The following is a 20,800-nucleotide window of genomic DNA, read 5'->3' as shown; positions in this document are numbered from 1 at the left end:
GAAGCAGAGCACAATTTAATGTTAGTTCATTTCAAGTCAATATCTATTGAAGGATAAATTTACTTACCATTAAGGTATACCAGGCTAACTCCGTCGACATTTCAATAAATGTATATTATTATGAAGTTTCAGACATTTTTAATAAATTATTTAAAACTGCAACGGAAGTAATGTATTTCGGAATTAAATCCCTCCATCCCTCCCGTGTGATCTGTTTCGAGTTTATTTAGATCGAACTAAATTCAAACGTAAATATACAGGGAAGCATAATTTCTAATACGATAGAATTAGAAACAGACAAAACACGGAATTCGAAAATTTTCTAGCCCCTCTTACAGACATAAGAGAAAACAAACATTCCGATACGAAACAATGTGGAAGTTTGTATCAACGCTAACATATGACAGGCAGTTTCGAATAAAAGCATGTTTACAAACAACGGGGAAACAAACAAGAAAAAAAAATAGTCGGAGCAAGAACAATTACCGCTAAGGTGGACATTTTCCCGATCCCATGTGGGTACTAAATTGAAAAGGCTAGACACACTCAATTACAGAGGTCTATCGAATTACCCAACATGCCAGAATGGGGTGATTGCAAAGCTTGTCACACCTGATATGTTTTAGTTCTAAACGACGACAGTAAATCATTGTGCCTACCATCTTTGGTCTCTAAAAGCACCTAGGAGAGTTTAAATTTACAAAATAATTAATCAACTGCTCAGTTTATTGTGAAATAAATGTTAACAAAGTTAAAAAAACGCTCAACCGGGACAGTGGTTAGTGACTCTAACTGTCGTACCGAAGGGGCCGGGTCTGAATCCCGCAGAAGGCATGGATGTTTGTAAATGTGCGGCGTAGGCGCACTCTAAATATGCGGCGAGCCGAAAGTTCTCTTGAGAGCTAAATGGTAGGGGAAGAGGGTGGGAGACCCACTAACCTGTACCCCCAGATGCTCTCCATCAAAATTGGGGGACGGCGGAACTGAGCAAAGTCGTACTGTATGTCACCTGTATGGTGTTTAAGGCTCTTGCCAACAATTGGGGCAATCTTGCACTCTTTGCCAAGAGGAATTTCGTGGACTTGTTCTGATGTTACTGTCAAACAAGTGAGACAAGTCATAACGACAATAACAACAAAAATATGTAGTATTTTTTCAGTATCCATAAATTTTCGTGCAAAATGGCTGTACTCAAATTCATTTTTTCGTTATATTTTCTCAATGAAATAACAAAAATTTTACACAAGCGGGGACATCATAGGAAGGATCAGGATTTAACTGGAAAATTTTAGCAAATTGATTTCCTTCCAAGAAAACAAATGCTACGCAAAATAAAGAGAGAAAAATTGTGCTTAGGCATTGCAACATTTAAGTGTATACTAAAATCAATATCACTATTATTAAGCTTAATATATTTAAAATTACAGTTAATAAATAATTATCCAGGTTGTTTTCTCTGAAAACCTAAGAGAAATTATGAAAGAGTAATGGAATACTTCGGTACGACAGAGGTAAGAGACTACTATCCAAAAAACCAGTTTCGATTACTCATCGAATTTATTTTTAAGGGTGGTATCAAACCAAAGAAGAACCATAATAAGGTTAATCAAGGGTTTTAAGTGCTCAAACTTATCCCGTCCAAAACATTAAAGAAAGGGACTTTCAGTGCAATAGAATAAATTAAAAATGGGCAGTCGAGGTAAATATTTACAGATTAACACTCGAGACGGACTTCTTTTTCTATAAAAAAAACTTCAGCATCGAAATATATTGACGCAATTTCAACAGCTAAACAGCTAGCGAATTAAATAAAAACCTATTTGCCTACGCTTTTGTTCACTTTTGCTTTTGAAACGAATGGCATTTTTAGAGGGCATTTCTCGGCCAATGAATGAACCTGTCAGCGAGCTTAATGATTACTGACATGATGTTTAAGAGCTTAATGTGAAGGACTACAGTTGAAAAAGATTTCAGCTCCCTTGCAAATCACATGAAAATCACAGCTCACTTTCACGTAACATAAAACAGTTCTGTTTATAAGAAATATCAGCATTTTCTGGAAAATTAAGTTAAATAATATAAATAACATAATAAGTTAATAACCTAATAATTAAATAAACCATAATAATTAAATAACACAACAGCCAGTGAAGTAAAAAATAATAATTTTTATTATGCCTTAAAAAGAATGAAAGTATTGGTCGCTTTGGTGACTATTTGTCTAAATTATCCTAAAACATTAACGTAGATAAGGAAACTGACAACGAAAAAATTAGAAAGGAGTTTCCCAAAATGGCTTTTATGGGCATACAATGACTAATAAAATATAAATCTAACAAAAAATGAAACACATTTAAGTGATTTTCTTCTTTAGAATCAACCACTCAATTATGATAATAATCTAACGAAGTAGTAAACTTTCTTAATTTAACACTCATAGTCCCAAATCCTTTTTTTCTTACTACTTTGATGTTTTGTTCAGAACGAACAAAAAATCATCTAGTTTAAATAACTCATTGAAAGGGTAAAGTAATTAACTTGCAACAATGAAACTAAAATTTCACAACCAAGGAAGATTAATTTAGGATTCAGAATACTTCAATAAGGTCTCTTTTTTTTCCGGCTTTTAATGTAATTTTCAGTTAGAGGAAAAAATATTAAAAATACGTGCTCTTATAAAATGCTAACCACGTCTAAATATTTTTAAAAAGTGCTTAAGATGTAATTAGAAAAACGGTGAAACAATTATCAAGAGAAATTTAACTCAAATTCAAAAATTCCGAAAATGTTTGATTCAAAAAAAGAGTACACTCAAGCCATTTATTTTCAAACAAAATGAATTCTCACACACACAGACACGCACCTTCTCACCAAAAAAAAAAAAAAAAAAAAAAAAAAAAAAAAATTAAATAGCAAAAGCATAGGAATTTCAGGAACAACGGAATGTTTTATAAAGACAGTTCCTAAAATGCCCCTATATAAAATGTTTTTAAAAGATCGTGACTAAAATGCTCCAACACAAAATGTTTTTATGTATACTTCAGCCAAATAAATCAATAAATGTTAATTCAGAAATGTCTGATTCAATTTCAGAACTGCCATTTGCAACTAAAAGAAGATCGCGATTACAAAAACATGAAAATTACGAACTCCGTGACATACTTTTGTCTGTGCAATCATCTCTAATTGCATTAGAATTCGAGATCGTGTATGGAAGTGAACTAAGGAAATGGGAAAAAAAAGAAAAGGATACAATTCTTTTAACTGAAAAAAGAGCTCTTAAGTTAACGAGAGCAATTCAGTAATGTTAGCTTTTCTTGCAGCTCCGTTCAACAACTTCTTTTCGACTCTGAATACAGCCCAAGAGGGGTTTAGTTCCATTGATTAACCTTATTTCCTATATATCTCGAATTCTTTTTCCCAAATAAAAGTTAAAAATATAAAGTAGAAGAAAAATTTCCGAATGAAAACTAAGAAAAAGTTCCTGATACTGTTCTTACCACGAAGTGGATTAAAATGAGATTTCTAACAGAGTAGGAAAGGAACAGATCTTGGCAAAATTGATGTCACTGAAACGTGCTGCATTAAAACCACAGCTGCTCTTTTTAGAATTGCCTAAACTATTGTTCAAGTAGCAAAGAAGAAATTTCGCAAGCCATTCAGTATCTTTTTGTCTGATGCAATCACAAAATGCATCTTGCTGGGCTTTCGAGGAGGCGTGGAAGTATGGGAGGGATATTATTTTCGGACGTAAGTCAAGCGCAGAAGTACTTTTCGGCTATCATGAAATATTTTATAAGAATTCATCACATCTACAATATGAAAAAATATTTCTCAGTTGACAGGATATAACTCGTCATATGTTTTATAACAAATGGCAAAGAAAATATCATGGAACTTAAAAACGACAGTTTACTTATGGTTAAAAATACAACTGATTTTTAATCTTATAAGACCAATTATAAATTACAAGCAGCCGCCCAGACGGTATAGTGGTTAGCAGAGACTACTGCGGAAACGAAGGGCCCGGGTTCGAATCCCGGAAAAGGAATGGATGTTTGTAAATATCCGCGCAGCATGGGGGCATTCTAAATATGCGGCTAGCCGAAAGTCCTCTAGAGATGTGGATGGTAGGGAAAGAGGAGCTATAGGCCCTCGAATCTGTTCCCCCGGGTGCTCACTCTCAAAATTGGGGGTGGAACTGAGCGAAGTATTTGTATGATGCTCAACGTTGTTGCCAATGACAGGCGCAATCTTGAACTCCTTCCCACGATGAATTTTTTGGGCTTGTTTTGATATTACTGTCAGAAAAGTGAGATGCGTCATAATACAACACATAAATTACAACCAAAATCAATTAGAGGAAATTTGGATGTAAAAACATAGCAAAGGATGCTTGTAGTTTCCAATAGGCATGTGTATTGCACGATGAGCTCTGCTTAAAGCAAATATTATTATTATTTGCAATATTATTAATATTGCAAATATAATTAATATTAGCATTAAAGTAAATATTATTAATATTAGAAAGCAAATTTACTAGATATTATTTAAAATATTTGTGATCATCTGAACATAATCCATGTCTATTCTTAACTAAAGAATGTTGAACATTTAAAATTTTAAGCTAATCTTATTTTACTTTCTTCTGCCTCTAAACATGCGGACGGAGGACTAATTTGATGTTATTTTTCCGTCTGTCTCATGTATGAAAGTTTGTAGCGTCATTAGTTTATTTCGAAGCAGGAGATGTGAAACATATGCAATGACCTCGTCGGGACTCGAACTTGGACCTCTCAAATACGCGCCGAGTGTATTGCCGTTACACCACGAAGGCATGCTGAAAGGAGGGAGAAAATACCTTACGTACTCCCCCTTTTAAAGGGCGACTGGGGATTATAGGATTCAATCTCCAAATCCTGCTGGGGAGGAATTATTGTCTACCATCTTTTAGTTCGGGCACCACAGTAAAGTCTTCAGTTTTTTTTCCTTCTTTTTTAAGTCAGGAAACTAAAGAAATCCGCAATGCCCTCCCTGGGACTCGAACCTGGACCTCTGGAATACGCGCCGAGTGTGCGACCGTTACACCATGAAGGAACGCTGGAAGTAGGGAGAAAATACTTTATAATTGTTTGGGGGTCCATTTCAGTTTTTAAATAATTTTGAATGTTATATTTTCATCAGCCATAATAGCTCACTCAAAATAGCAAAAAGCATTAATGAGTTCTGAGTTATACTCAATTCTAATTAATTACGTAGAAGATAATTATTAAAAGCATCATCTAAATCTATGTAGTGTACATAGATTATTTTATAACCCTATAAATACCACAGCATGTTATACACGAAGAATGGTAATAAAAAATTCACAAAAATAGAATCATTTTACAAGATGGTTCAAATTATTAGAATAACATGAAAATATGATACGAATGCGATGCAAAATTTAGTTAAAAGGGATCTAAATGGCGCCGCATATTATTAACTAGCAATTCACAAGCTTTTGATTTAGACATGCCCAAATGATTTTGAGGCTATGAAAAAGTTATTTTTTTGTGTGTGTGCTGGGGTAAGTTTTTTAAGTGCTTTTTTTTTTTTTTTTTTTTTTTTTTTTTCTCCCCCAGCTTCTTAGTTTTTCTTATTTCTAAGAGCTATTTTAATCTGATGAATTTCATGGTTAACTGATTACATGTGGATTTATATAAACTAAATATATCAGAACAAGATAAATATTGCAAAAAACGAAATCACTATTTTGTGTAAGCTTTCCAATGAAGGTAACAAAATACTTTCAAGAATTTTTGGTGCACAACACACGGCTTACAGCTTCTGGTTTGGTTTATGTGATTACGGTAAAACCTCGAGGGTTTGGTTTGGTTCATGTGATTACGGCAAAGCCTCGAGGGTTTGGTTTGGTTCATTGAGATTACGGCAAAGCACACTAAGGCTATCTGCCTAAGGAAGGGATGCCTTCGTGGAGGACTTTCGAAGGGAAACTGGCTCGTATACACGTTACACATAGGGAAAACCTCGAAAACGCCCATGCAGCCAGCCTGTTCGCGGGATTCGAACCTCGGACCGAACTACCAGTGTTCAGCGACTTTACCGCTAGGCCGCTGGTGAGTTGCCTAAGGGAAGAGCTGCCTTCGTCGAGGACTGTCTAAGGGAAACTTGCACATGACGAAAAGCACAAAAACGCCAAGCAGCCAGCCCGTTCGCAGGATTCGAATCTCAGACCGAACTAGTGTTCAGCAACTTTACCGCTTGGCCGCTGGTGGGCTTTATACCTTCTGTCAGAGAGGGAAAATCTCATTGAAAGTACGTAAGGTGTTTGTAAAGTTCTAGAAATTATCTTTAGTTCAATTCCTAGAACTTATAAGGCAACGCTAATCGGCCAGAGAAGAATACCATCTTGATATGTTTATGCTGCGTGACAATATTGTTTAGTCCTATTCGGCTGTTCGACTGACACACACGCATGTTTGTAACACTATTTTAGCGACAATGGAAGATTCGAACAGCAGTCACTTTCTTTTTGTGGAAAGAGGTTTGAAAACGTCAGAAACTGTTTAACATCAGCGAGAAGTACTACGTTCCCACATTTGAGAAAAACCTCTTCGGGGGTGTTTGATTTGAGAGTTTAAATGACATAAATTGGTGAATGAAGAGGTGACATAAATTGGTGAATGAAGAGGTGACATAAATTGGTGAATTGAGGAGACACCGAAAACGTTCTTTGAAGACGTTTTTAGTTTTTTGTTGGCTTAAGTGTATTAAATTAAATGGGGACGATGCTGACAATTTGCATTGTCATATTGATGAAAAATGACGAAATAAAATATTATACCTTAATCTCCAGAACTTTGGAAACATCCCTCGTATTATAGCTATGCTTTACTAAGTTTAAAAGTGACAAACACGTATTCTTTGATCAAGTATCCACCACCAATATACTTTCATATAATAAATTACTTTTTCTCCAACCTTTGATTTCATCCTTGCATTCCCGTTTCATAAGCGGCTTCACTTCCAGCTCACATTAAGTTAAAATAAAATTTAGTAAGTCATTGATTTAGATGCATTCACACTAGTTCCTTCTACCTTTGATGAATGTATTTCCACTACAGAAGCGAATTTAATTCACGATATTCTTCGATCTTCTCTCATCGCTTAACGTTGTCATTAGCTCTCGGCCTCTATTTAAACGTTTATTTTGAAAACTACCGTTATTAAAATAGTTCCTCAATATTTTACACACGCGTTCTTGAATGTATTCCAGTTCTTTAGCAATAACCTATCGTATTTGGTCTCCTTTGTGAAAATCACCAACAACACTTCTTAGATACCTTTATGTGACTCTCCCGACACATATTTAGCAAATTACTAATATCAAAGCAAACGAAAATATATGCCAGTCCAACAATTACTGAAATAAATAGTATATTTATACGTCTATGATGTCCTCAAAACCAATAGAAAATTTTAAAGTAATATTTTCAACCACTCTCTGGAGCATTTTAATTTAATAATTTAGTGATCTTTTTTTTAATTCTAAATGTAAGATTTTGTTCTTGAAAATATTATTAAACAATTATGTTACATCTCTAAATCTTCCAGACATGTTCATTTTTTTCCAATCTGATTTTTTTAAAAATCGCTAACGTTTCTTTAGCTACATCAATCGTATGGGAAACTTTTCAGCTTAAAATTTCCTTTAATCAAAACAAGAAAGTGTTTATTTTGAACATCAGAAATATTCTGCTTTTTTTATAGAAAATACCTTCTTTTCATTGCTCAAGAACACAATTTGCATCATCTTCGGTGCTATTTCAGCTCATTAGGTAAACAATTTTTAGTTCTTTGTAATTAGCTTGCCAATTTTTTTTAAGAAATGTCCCTTTTGAATGTAATTTTAACACCGCTCAACCTAACTAATTGTTTTATACACCATCTCAAATTTCGCAAAATGATCGGATCAAAGAATTCTAAATGAATTAAGGAAGGAAATTTTTAACTTATCGTAGCAAGTAAAACCACTTGGATCGTACCCCCTCATAACTGCGTTTAGATGTCTTGAGCCATGGATATTCGGATGATATCGTTGGTGATAAATTTCTCAAAATTCCTTCAGGATTCCCTGTCCTTTACTGAATTTTTTTCCACGGTTACTCCCTTTCCTTCCTTGCATTTTTCACCTCATGTATAATAGGCTACTTGACAAATTATGGAGGATTCCTCCCGCCCCCGAAAACGTTCCTATTTCAATGCGGCTACGTCACCCAGCAGACACTGAAAGAAAAAGAAAGAGCTATTCGAAAGAAAGGGAAAATTTATTCCTATCTTTTTTTTTTCTTTTTTCTTTTTTTATGCCTTTAATAAAAACTTGAATCTTCATCCTTTTTTTCTTTAACTTATTACCAAGCGTGTTTCTTTATATGCTAAGATATAAAGCTTACCCATTCATTATTTTCATAAATACAACTAAAAACATTTCGTTACTAAAACCTTTAGCGGCAATACATTCGGCAAGATGGAAACGTATTTGCTAATGCATTAATTTGTAAAACAACATAGGGAAGAAGATTATAATAAGTATTTTCACTTTTTACTGTTAAATTATGCGAAAAGTAAAACAGAAACTGAAGATCATAAAACAACCACCTTCAGATTGTAGGGATTATTTTAATTTTCTAATTGCTATTTTTAATTTTGAAACCCTATCCTTTAAATTCTTGTTTCCCAAATGCAACTCCCTGCAAGAATGAGATTTCAGTATCAAGTTTTATGTAAATGAAGTAGAACTTAGTATTTAATGGGAAGTTCCCATTAAATCAAATTCTCATCAAATTGATTTCATACGTTATCTAAATTAACAGGTCACCACGCTCGGGAGATCTGATAGTTTCTGTCAATTCCCCCAGAGTTCGGAGTTATCTTAAGAGAATATCTTAACGTAAACAAACCTTGCATGTTCTAGCTGCTGAAAAATAGTATTCTACAGGAAAAGGATGTTAAAACCAAAAATATTACGAGCTATAATGTAACACCATCTAGAAAGAATTGTCTGTGAACTAAAATCTAAGGGTATTTGAGTGAAACACTAATAATAGATTAACTCTACCCTGATTAATGCTAATTTATGTTAATCAGAGTAGTGTAAATAACGTTTTCTCCAAATGTGGTTTAGCGTATTTTTAATGATTCAATAATTAAAAATGCGCTAAATTTACGATGATACATTATGACGTGGTTATATTTGAAATCCAGAAAAGCTTAAATTCAAATACGTAACTACTGGATTGGTGCGCCACATCTGCCACCACCGAACGATTTCAACTATCGGTAAAAAGCAAATAAATAGTTTGCACTATCGGATGTTTCTTTCTATTAAGCAACTAAATATTCTGTAACCCTATTAAACTGGCCTACAATTTTTATACAAGATTTCACATCACTGCACATAGGATAAAACTAACCTAAATATAGAGAGAAAGAGATCATTCAAATATTTTAAACGAAAATTAGAAATTGTTTAAACAGATGTCAATAGCCGAAAGCGATGAATTAATCGATCCTTCAAATTTATATGTATTAAAGTACATAAACTTAGTTTATTAATTCGCAATTTGACTACGACTACATTTTCATTAATTCGCAATTTGACTACGACTACATTTTTATTAATTCCCATTTTGACAACATTTTGACTCAGTTTATTAATTCACATTCTTGCTATGGGTTCATAAGATAATTTTGACCACATAATACTACTACATTGACTACAATTTTGAAAAGATGACAGTCAAAGATACTTTTTTCCTTAATTGACGAAAAAAGCGGTTAATTCTGTAAAGCAACCTTTCTTTAAATTTATTTATCTACTCTACAGTATAAATTTAAATCTTAAGCTTCAGAACCTTAATTTAGAAACATTAGTTAAAAAATGTATTATTCTCTGAGGTACTCTAAAAAGTAAAACAGAACTGCACTAAAACATATTTATTCCTGGTCTAGTATTATCCTTGTCCTTATTTCCTATGGCACTTCTTCCAGTTAGCACTTTGTTTTATACGAACACATACTCAACAGTAGCTGCTGTCTTAGCATATTATATTCTACAATAAGTTCAAAATAATTTTATAGAGTCCAAATAACTATAATTAAAGAATTTATTTACTTATTCAGTTTTTGAAACTGTACGTGGCTTTTGCACCATCCATAAGGTGAAGTTCTGAAATCTAGTCTTATCATTCTGCTGGCTAGTATATTAACCACTGGAAAATTCAAAAGTTCGATTTTTCTTTCTTTTTTTTTTTTTTTTTTTCTGTTAGTAAAAAGCGATATGATTCTTATATAGCAAAAAGTAAAAACCCTTAGACTATCTTTATAAAGAAAAGAGTAAAGAATGTTTTAATTACACAATAAAAAGAGGTAAGTCAAGCAGATTTGGAAAACTATTAAATATTATCACAGTGATTGTGATTAAATATACGAACAAAACTAATTTAGTTTTGAATTATTAATTAAGAAAAAATTAATCTCACATATCTTTAAGCGTAGAATTCAGAATACAATCATGTTAAGAAATGTTAGATAAATAATACGAAATGCGACTGCGCAGAAGTTAATCCACATGCAAAACTTCACAAAGAAAAACAAACATTCCTGTTGTCTGAAGGTTTATCTTCTCACTTACAATGTACATAAATCTTGTTGATATTTTTATATCTGATTATATTGTCGTTTGTCGTTATAGTCTATAATATTAGCGTATTGAATAATATAAACTACTGAATCATGATGCCATACTTTTCTTTACAGCCAGTTAACTGCTATGATAACAAAAATTTAAAACTAGTCACTACAGAAATCTTCTTGACGACAATTTTCTGACAGTGCTTAAAATCATTACTAACTGATTACATTATATCATTCACATTACGCAAAGAAATTAACCTCAATTCCTTAAGCAGAAAGTTTTAAAACCACCGAAAGATTATGCTGTAAAATCCCTGCTTTGCATCAAATAAAATTCACTGTACAATAAAAACAGAATACAAAATATTAAAATATAATACCTGTTACTCAGCAAGAGCGATAAAGGATGACGCTTACCTGAAAAAAGAAAATGGATTTTAGAATATTTTATACCTCGATCAATACGCATAATAAATAAATTAACCCTACATTCAATGCAACAAAATGTTTTAAATATATTTCGATGACAGAAATATTAATGTTATAATACGTGATCGCAATCACAAGGTACATGACTCTTCATTATTTTGAGCATTATATTTTCAAAAAGATAATTTATGTTTCATAAAACCTCCGCATTGGCTTTAATGAAATTTTGCAGCGTTGGCAGGTCAACCACGGAGAACACTTGAAAACTAATTGCTTACTGAAACATTTCCTGGCATTTTCTGTTGTTTCCTGAGGTCAGGAAATCATTACTGCAATAATTAAGCACTGAAAGTTTTGACACATTCAAATTAGCGCCCCAAAATGAGAGTTTTCTCAATTATAACGAATTAGAAAATCTGAAGCACACATTTCTAAAATAGTTAGTAATGACCAAAAATAAGACATAAAGCAAAAATAATGAAGACAATTTCAAAAAATTGGCATCTCACCTTAGTAACGAAGAATATGAAGAAAAGAAAGTGCACAAAAAAACCAGAACAAAGCCCAAGACCGCAACATTCAGAGGGATAAAAAGACCAAATTTTGATATCGGTTTTCACAGAAGACTAACGTTCACTTTCTCGATATCATCATCCCTTTGAGAGGAAGAAAGTTTTTCTTCAAACTACTTTTCAGATACACTTAATGATTAACATAAGCTGTCAAGCTAATCTTTACCACTGAATCCTTAAGGAAGTTACAGGGTTAATTTGCATTCAATATTTTTCAAAGTAATTAAATAGAGATATTTTTCATATCATATTTGTGGTTTTTTCCCATGTGTAACGTGTATACGAGCCAGTTTCCCTTAGAAAGTCCTCCACGAAGACATACCGACATACCTCACCTTAAGCAGATAGCCCTCGAGACTTTGCCATAATAACACACACACATATCATATTTGTTATTAGGTAATTCTAGGCTTGACTCAGTAAAAGTGAATTAGTGAACCATCTAAACCCTTTATTGCTTTCTTCAGTTTATGTCAGTTATTATTTTACACAATGATTCCCCAAAAATGAACAGTTCATTCGTTCCTCAGTTTGAGATAAATTAAAATTATGCCCTTACAATAGGAATTGAATTAGCTTTTTGCACATTTTGACAATGATTTTTCGTTTGTTCTATTAGTGATAGGACGAATGATCTTCCCAGCTGCTTATATCATTCCAGAACTTCTATGAAAACGCAAGTTTGTATAAACATTTCCTCAAACACAGTTTTATAAAAATTTTACACTTCCAGTGTAGGCATTTCCCCAAGACTTACAAAAGCAGATAATAAAATCAATTTCATTTAATTTTAAAAGAATGCGTTTGAAGGTATAAAACATAGTTTATTAAACAAAACTGTCTGCAGGGAAATTCATCAGTGAATTCACATCCATGCTTCATATACTGAAAGCCATACAACAGGCAACAGCAATTTTGAATCGAATTTTTTTTAATTCGATTTTTCCAGCTTAGTAAATACGACCATATTATGTAATCAAGTTGTGTTGAGATAAATATCGAATAGCTTTAGAAACCGCACTAATCATTACCTTTCGAATTTGCTTTGGTCTTAACAGTTTTGTAAATACTGCCAAAGCCATAAACATTCGACTGGGGAGGAGGCAAAAAAATAATCAGCGGGTCGCTTTTAACCATCGCAAATCGATTAAAAAAGCACTATGATTTGGCCTCAAATTCCCATACATTTCCACCAACCGCTGAATACGTCAAAGTTGTTATTCTTTAAAAGCACAAGTAATGCGTTCCAATCTGATGAATGCAGATTCAAAAGTAAAACTTTCAAAGCAGTCACGGTCCATGGGGTTTCTGTTACCTCTACTAGCAAACTATCGCAGAAACAACAAAGCATCAAAGCACATAGACAACGCACCGTGATAATAGTAATATAAAAAAGAGAGAGAGCCCTCACTCTTTTCGCCCCCCGCCTTCTTTCTTTTACGGGAAAAAGGATGGATATCCTGAATTGAATCCTTCTAAACCATCTTCAGCAAGAAAAACGGAATCCCCATTCGTTTGCAGCTGCACGTAACCTCTATTCTACCACCTTAGCTATTCTGGAAGGCGTGACACAGCATGCAGGATGATTTTTTGGGGACTTCTAACCGAAGGTGATATAGGGGAAAAAAAAGCAACACTGAAGGTAAAAAAAAGTCCTCAATGGCGCACCGCACTCTTCTACCTATTTTCTTTTTTTACACATGTACATAAAAAGAGAAAGCGGCGTACTTTTAAGAGAACAACTACGTTTTTTGTTCGCTGTTCTAGGCGTAGTTTTGGGGGTTTTGTTTGTGAAAGGCGTAAGCACAGTCGTAAAGAATGGGATCCAGCTGAAGAAGGGTTGTTCAATTTTTAAGACCTTTAGCTTTTAAGTGGAGAGTAAGACCAGGATTTAAAAGAAAGAAAATCACATGCAGATGTTTACCACGTTTTCATATTTATTTTATCAGCTACCCAGCAATTTTACGTCGAAAATTTGGGCTATCATCTACACCTAGCCTGCAATTTTTTCCTTGCTTCGTACACATCACTTAGTTGTCGTTATCCCCGTTTTTCAAGAGCAAAGCGATTCATATAATATACTGAAGATATATAAATAGGAAGAGTAAGAAAATATTCCCTTGAAGTTAACTACAGACCTTATATTTTTTCAAGGATTATTTAAATATCACATTATGGAGCCATGTTTTTTACATCTATACACTATAATATTAAAACAAAAATGCTCGTACAGACATGAAACGCTGCCAAAAGACATTATACGATTTATCACCACCTCTAGAATGGCCTTATATTTAAATTAGGTAATCAAAATTTAATACAAAATAATTTGGCAGCCATTATTATTATTATAACTATTTTAATCTTCAGGTAATATTTTACCGGTGTATGAAATAATTAATTAAATAATTAAAATAATTATGAAGAAGACTATTTAATTTACATATTATTTGCACCTGAAGGCTAGGCATTCCTAAATGAATCATTCATTGAAACAACATAATAGTCACAGCTGAAAAGTCATTTAGGCTCTATTATAAGAAGGACTTTGTAGCGCTTTTTTAATGGAATTCAAAAAAATTAATTTGAATTCTAGTAATTCTTTGCACAATGGATTATGTCTGCATGGATATTTTTGTAGTTTTCCCTACGCATAATATATCAGCCATTTTCTCCTAAGAAGTTCTACGTAAAACACGCATCCTAAGACAGGAAAACTTCAGCCACGCCATAATGAAATACCTACAATGCAAAGAATTCGTTATATTATACCGCCAAAAATTTTAATTGTTTAACTGTTTAAAAAATTACTGTTGCTTTCTTTGTATAATTTATTTTTTCTATTTAAGAGATTCAACTCAGACAAAAAGGAACAAGCACAGAATCCCTTGCTCATGGGAGAAGATGGGCTTGCGTCAGAATTCTTCGAACTGCATAAAGCTGTTCTTTGAAATTAACATACACGTAAGGTTAAATTTTGTTTAATTTTAAACGCTTTTAAATGGCCCTCATGGACACTCATGCATATACAGATGTAAAAAAAAATGACAATAAACGCGTTTGCAGAACCAGACTGAAAATATAAAAGCGTGTATTCAAAGCTAAATATAATGGTACATCTTTTTTTTTTCTAGACCTTGCTTCAAATGTCGTACTGCCTCACATACACACTTACAAATATACAACGACATAAGCTCATAAGCACAGCTACAGAAACACATACACACACACACACAAATAATACCCATTTACGAGAATGCAAAAATTTACAAAAATCAAAATACAGATATATTTAATATAAACATTTTACAAACATTTTTATTGTTATTTACATTACAAATTCTTTTTAATACAAACATTAACACCTTAAAAACTCTAAAACGCATGTTAACACGCATATGTATATATACAGAGAGAGAGAAGTCAAAAAGTTTTTATAAATAAAAGACATACAAAACCGAATGCCATCGTTTCTAGACTAAACACAATTTCGCTTCGCATACACTGCAGTTGAGCGAATACAAATATATGTTTCTGACACGCGTAAAAAGAGAAGGAATACAGTTGACGAAAGAGAGAGGTACAAAAATATTTATCCATACGTACGTGTACATTTGCAAAGCATTTTGAAATTATTTTAAATACAGTTAGTTATCTTGACAAATACACATATAAAAACAAAAGTACTTTCAGATATAAACAGAATCGCATTTAAAAATATACGTACGCAAGGTATTATGGCAAAAATAGAGAAAGTGTCTTTAGAAATCGAGATAAGAAAATTTTCGTCAAAATGCACCACCCTACTTACTGACGTGAATTGTATTCCCTATTTAAGGTAACATTAAGTAAAAACAATAACGAAGGACGATTGGGTGCACGCAGTAGTTTATTACTTTCAACGAAAACAGGTTGTCCTTTCAAGTACAGGTTCCATAAATCTCACAGTTAAGCAACACAAGGCTTACATAAATTGATCGATCGGCCTGTTTTGTTACGGAAATACATTTGCCACCGAAACGGGTTACTAACCTTGAAGATTAACGGGACACAGCTCAGTTCTGACTCGAAGCTAAGCTTAAATGCTGATCCCCCAGAGATCGATGGAGTGACTAATTCTGACAAAGCTCTTCGGCTACTACTTTTTAAGAGATTCTGAGTTATTTAGCATTTTAACTGTAAATATTTAAATAGTTTATCGCAGGCAGTTTTTTTGCAAACAGTTTAAAAATAGTTATAATATAATCTCTCACAGGGCGTTACCTTGCGATAGCATTATATACTTATTTTCATAAATTGTGGAAAAATCGGTAAATTCGCGATAACTTAAATAAAAATTGTGTGATTTTCACCAAATCTGCCAGCAAAAGAATGTCGCATAATTATACTTGTAACGTATGAAAACTGATGTTGGTCGCAACAACTTTTATAATCGGATTACAGCATAAAAGCAGATTTGGAAAGGTTGGTTTTATATCAGGTTCCATAGCACGAAAAGACTCGATACATCACTGCTACACGAATTGTGATAGAGAACAACGGCCGCTTTGAAATATACCACAATCGATTCGATGACGCGATGAACTCTTTGTTGTTCATAAAACGTCAAATCAGTTTCTAAGCATAGATTGCTCAGCCTCTGAAGGCTCAATCTAATGAAACTCAGAGATGAGGTCGCTGTACAAGACTAATATATGCGATTAATTTCAAAACGGAGCAGAATGTCTGCTCGGAATCGATTGCAGTTCTCTCTCTCGATGCAACTACCGTGAGTACTGTATCAGCTTTTATTAAGTATATACGATTTCAAACCTTGGCTGATAATTAACGCACCCTTCACTTTACATTAAAGGAGAAAGGGTTGAATTGAGAGCGCAGTCTTTTGAAATGGAATCGAGGTCCTTAGTCTTCATAGCTGTGTATATATATTGGCGACAAAATCAAGTATCTGTTGCAATCAATGCAATATATCTTAAAGATACTGTTACGTATAATATCACATATGAACTTAGGGTGGCACTCGAACGGGAAAATGCTAAAACCTCTGAGTTCTAAAGCATAGATACAACATAGTATGATTTATGAATGATATTTTATGAATATTGCCTTTACTAAAGTTCAGCACGAAAAACATTCGTAGAACCGACCCCCGGAATACTAATGGAATAACATACGAGAAGAAACAACTACCCGCAAGGACTGACCAATCCGATTTTTTAGACTTAACACGTTGAGCGCGGCGCCGAATTTGCTGTCCTTTCCGTTCAGCCAGCAGCGAGCTAAGCCGTATTTTTGTTTAGAATGTTTCAATACATTTCATTAAAACTAAATTTGATCACATTTCATTGAGACTATATTTATTTTTTAACTTTAATACTGTCGGTCCCGCGGACCGACCAAACGAAAATTTCAGTGCCGATCCCCAGGGACCGACGCCGGCCACACGGAAAGTTCCCTGGCGGTCCCCAGGGACCGGCGCCGCGCTCAACGTGTTAAAATCAGATTCAAGCACGTGTGCGTGTGGTGCCCTACTACAGGAAGACAAGTTAATATCGGCAAACTGCCAAATCAGTGCAGATAAAACTTTAAGGAAATAATGGTCGGCATTCCTTACTTAAATGATTAATGATCAACAAAATATGAAAATATCATAAACAAAATAGTAATAAACATATTGTTTATGATGCTTCTTGAATACTGTTACAAATAGTATGGAATATCTCTACTGGTTCTGCATTGTTGGGCATACTCCATACTGAAGCACTCTGCCTACTGCATTATCACGCCTCATTTTACATCAAGTTGAATCCTTAGAATCTCGCTTAATTTATACCCTTTCCTGATGGTTATAAAAATGTCAATAGGGAATTACGGCTATCAGTGGTCCCCCCCTTCCGTACTTACACAAATTTTCCAGCTTAATTTTCCGAAAAGATTCAAAATGAAATTAGACTCGGAAGTCATGATAGCAATGGATTGATTAGATTATTTAAATTATGGAAAAGCACTCGAAGGCTATCTGCTTAAAAGGATGGATACTTTCACAGAAGCCTTTTTAATGTAAAATTATGTCGTATTCAAGTTACAGTAAGGAAAGAACCATGAAACCTCTCATGTAGTAAATCTGTTAGCCAGGGTTTGAACTTGAGTCTAATATTCATAGATTTTACCGCTCAGCCACTAGCAGGCCGAAGATCACCGAAATTATCCTATAATTTTTAACAGAGTATTCTCATGAATATAAAAATAATCGGATCCAGCAATTCATTTCATTAATCATATGATATATGTCTCAGTTGGTCTATAGTTTTTCAAATCGAATCCAATCTTTTGGATATTTAGGTGGGTATCAAGGAAATAGTTCTACTCTTTTAAGACTACATGAAATTCCAGGTTTTTTCCCAAAGATCTATCTTCACAGCGACCACCTTTGAAAATGTTCAGTATTTCTTCTACATAATTAAATAACAGCATTGAAGATCACGTAATCTGGACGGTGACCACCTCTAGAACCGTGAATTGTCGTTTATAAGTTGAAATTACCAGACGCCAGTACTTCTTTTGTTTTAAAAGTTTTGTTTAAACTGAAGGATTAGTGGAATAACGTTTAGTTTGAAATGATGTAATTTTCCAAAATTAACGATTTAAATTAAAGTCACTAATTACATTTTATTTCCTCTCTCAAAATAATAAAAGAAAAATTTTCATTAAAATTGCTGCCCTGAAGCTTCAAATTATGCAGTTATTTGGGAGCTCGTTAGGACGATAAGGTATCAGATGAAACAAAGAAACTGATTGAAAAATAAGTAAATAAATACAAAGGTAAGATTTCTGAAAATAAAGTTTTAATAAATCTAATCTTCAATTTGTAAAGCGGAAATGATCACTACTTTTTATAGGCCGTTTATCTTTCCTTTAAGCAGATAATCTTTGTGCATTTTATTATTATTAACTAATTAACTAAACAAAAGAATCTTCACGTATACATGAGAAATACGAAAGCACAAAGATGAGGAGACATTTGGAGGTACATGGTTAGGTGACTGATTTATTATGGCAAAACACTCCAGTGTTATCTAATGGAGGAATTTCAAAAGGAAATTGTTTGCTACCATTACACCGCCTTTTATCATTTATTTGATGTTTTTGTCGCTCTTGAAAAATACAGTTTAATGCACTTGAAAGCTCCAGACATCAGAACCTTATCTCATATACTTCATACTTTTATCTTTAACACATTACGTTCATTTTTCATACAATAATATAAATTATATTGCGATTAGATTATTTATTACTACAAAGCACTCCATGGTTGCCTTCCTTTGGGGATGTCTTCGTGGAAAAAAATTAATTTCTCATCAGATTAAACTTCTCGGGAAAAACAAGAAAGTATATGCAGACAATTTGCATGGTCCCCTTGAACCAAAGATGAAAATATCTTTGTTCAGTACTAATCCATTCTTTCAATTTTAGATCACATTTTTAAGAGATCTATGTGTTATTACCTGATTATTAATGCTAAACGTTTCCCAAAATAGGGATACATTTTGCATTCAAATTCTGAATAACCAGTTTAAATTTTTAAATTCACGTAAATTAATTTTTTTAATGTTTTTATGAGGCAACGTTATGTGTTTTTTAAATGTCATATGAGGCAACTTTGTATACACAAAATTGCCTCATGACTTATTCGTTGCAGAGCCCAACGAGCATTATCAATAAATTTTCGCCTAAATATAATGCATTATTAAAGTTATGCGCCTAAATATAATGGATGTAACTAATATGAGAAAACTACGCATGTATTACTCGAAAATACATCAAACCTTCTTTAAGACGATCAGTTACGGTTCTACATGATTTTGGTATTCTGTGAAGGTTGCGTCTTTGAGAAGTGATATACTTTACTCTAGTGGTATTATAGCCTCTACTTCAGTAAAAGTGTTTGTTCAACTCTAAAAAATAACGGTCACTTTTAGAAATGGTCTTTTTAGAGAGGCAGTTGGCACAAAAGGATTCATTGTACATATTAAATTATTAATATCTAAGTAACGCGGCTATAGGATTCACTTTAATTAGATTTTTTAATTCAACATAACTTTCAAATACCACTCTTAATTTCTACTGGTTGTAATTCATTTGTTTTCGTATTCAGAGTTCAGTACTATGAACATTTCTTTCCTGTCCTAAAAATACATCGCATTTAATTAAAATCAAATAAAAACAAATAAATAATATAACCGATATCTAATTGGGTATAGGTGTAAACATTCTTATCACAGACGCGAATCTAAACTACATCTACAGCGTGATTTTTTAATTAATATTACCTTTTTCCTTAATCTCAGACGAACTCTAATTATGTGACAATCAATTTTATACATAGCCTCAACCCTACAAGGGGTTACCCTACATGTAAAGGAGTCAATACTAATGCCCAGACAACGGCCCATTTGATACCCCTCTACTTCTACTATCGGATAAATTAGTAGCTCGGTTATCATCGTGCAATCAAAGTCAAAAAGAATATTCAAGTCCGAAGTCATGGTTTTCATTATTTATCAATTACCTGGCCATTGACCATCAGATCATTAGGCAACGAGCTCTCCAATACTTCTTTACAATACAGTTCAAACTCTTAAGTGTAGAGCAACGTCCAGATGAGCAGAGTCCATGAGTTTTTCAGAATCACACAAAGCACATAAAGGTGAGTCAGTCAGATTAAAACGAAACAAATCAGCACCGAGGCAGTCATGTCCAGTCAATAGTCTAAACTCGGCCATAGCAGTAGCATGAGGAGAGTCCGAGACACAGTTATAGTTTTCATAACAAAGTTTTCCTCTCCCAGCTTGGCAACGTTCCTAAACATGACTTATTTGCATCAACTTCAAAATAATGGTGCCTTATTTTCCGTTTCCTGTTTTTTTTTTTTTTTTTTTTTTTTTTGTGCCATTATTGCCGTTTCCTTTATTTCAGTGCCATTACTTTTGCGGCGACACCTTTTCCTACAGCCGTAATTTTAGCGAAACTAAAGTCGAAATTACCGTCGAAGGTTCAAACATGAATAGCTATAAGAGAGTTGCTTATTTCTTCTTTTAACA

General features: G+C 33.4%; 1 protein-coding gene across 15 annotated transcripts in view; it reads right to left on the bottom strand.

Moving 5' to 3' along the window:
- LOC118199398 (fat-like cadherin-related tumor suppressor homolog) overlaps window positions 1–20,800 on the bottom strand; it is a 1,041,672-nt gene that overhangs the window by 764,067 nt on the left and 256,805 nt on the right. For 4 of the 15 annotated variants that reach the window (XM_085808606.1, XM_085808601.1, XM_085808604.1 and 1 more), the window contains one exon: window positions 11,079–11,115. The exons of the other annotated variants lie outside the window; for them this stretch is intronic. The gene's annotated coding sequence lies outside the window, so the exon portion shown is untranslated. The remainder of the gene's footprint in view (window positions 1–11,078; window positions 11,116–20,800) is intronic. 15 annotated transcript variants of the gene reach the window in all.

This window comes from Stegodyphus dumicola, chromosome X1 (assembly GCF_044657685.1).
Source record: "Stegodyphus dumicola isolate Sdum_Otavi_A_Nest chromosome X1, ASM4465768v1".
Lineage (NCBI taxonomy): Eukaryota > Metazoa > Arthropoda > Arachnida > Araneae > Eresidae > Stegodyphus > Stegodyphus dumicola.
The sequence above is the reverse complement of the archived record's forward strand: the minus strand, read 5'-3'. Positions and strand labels throughout refer to the sequence as shown.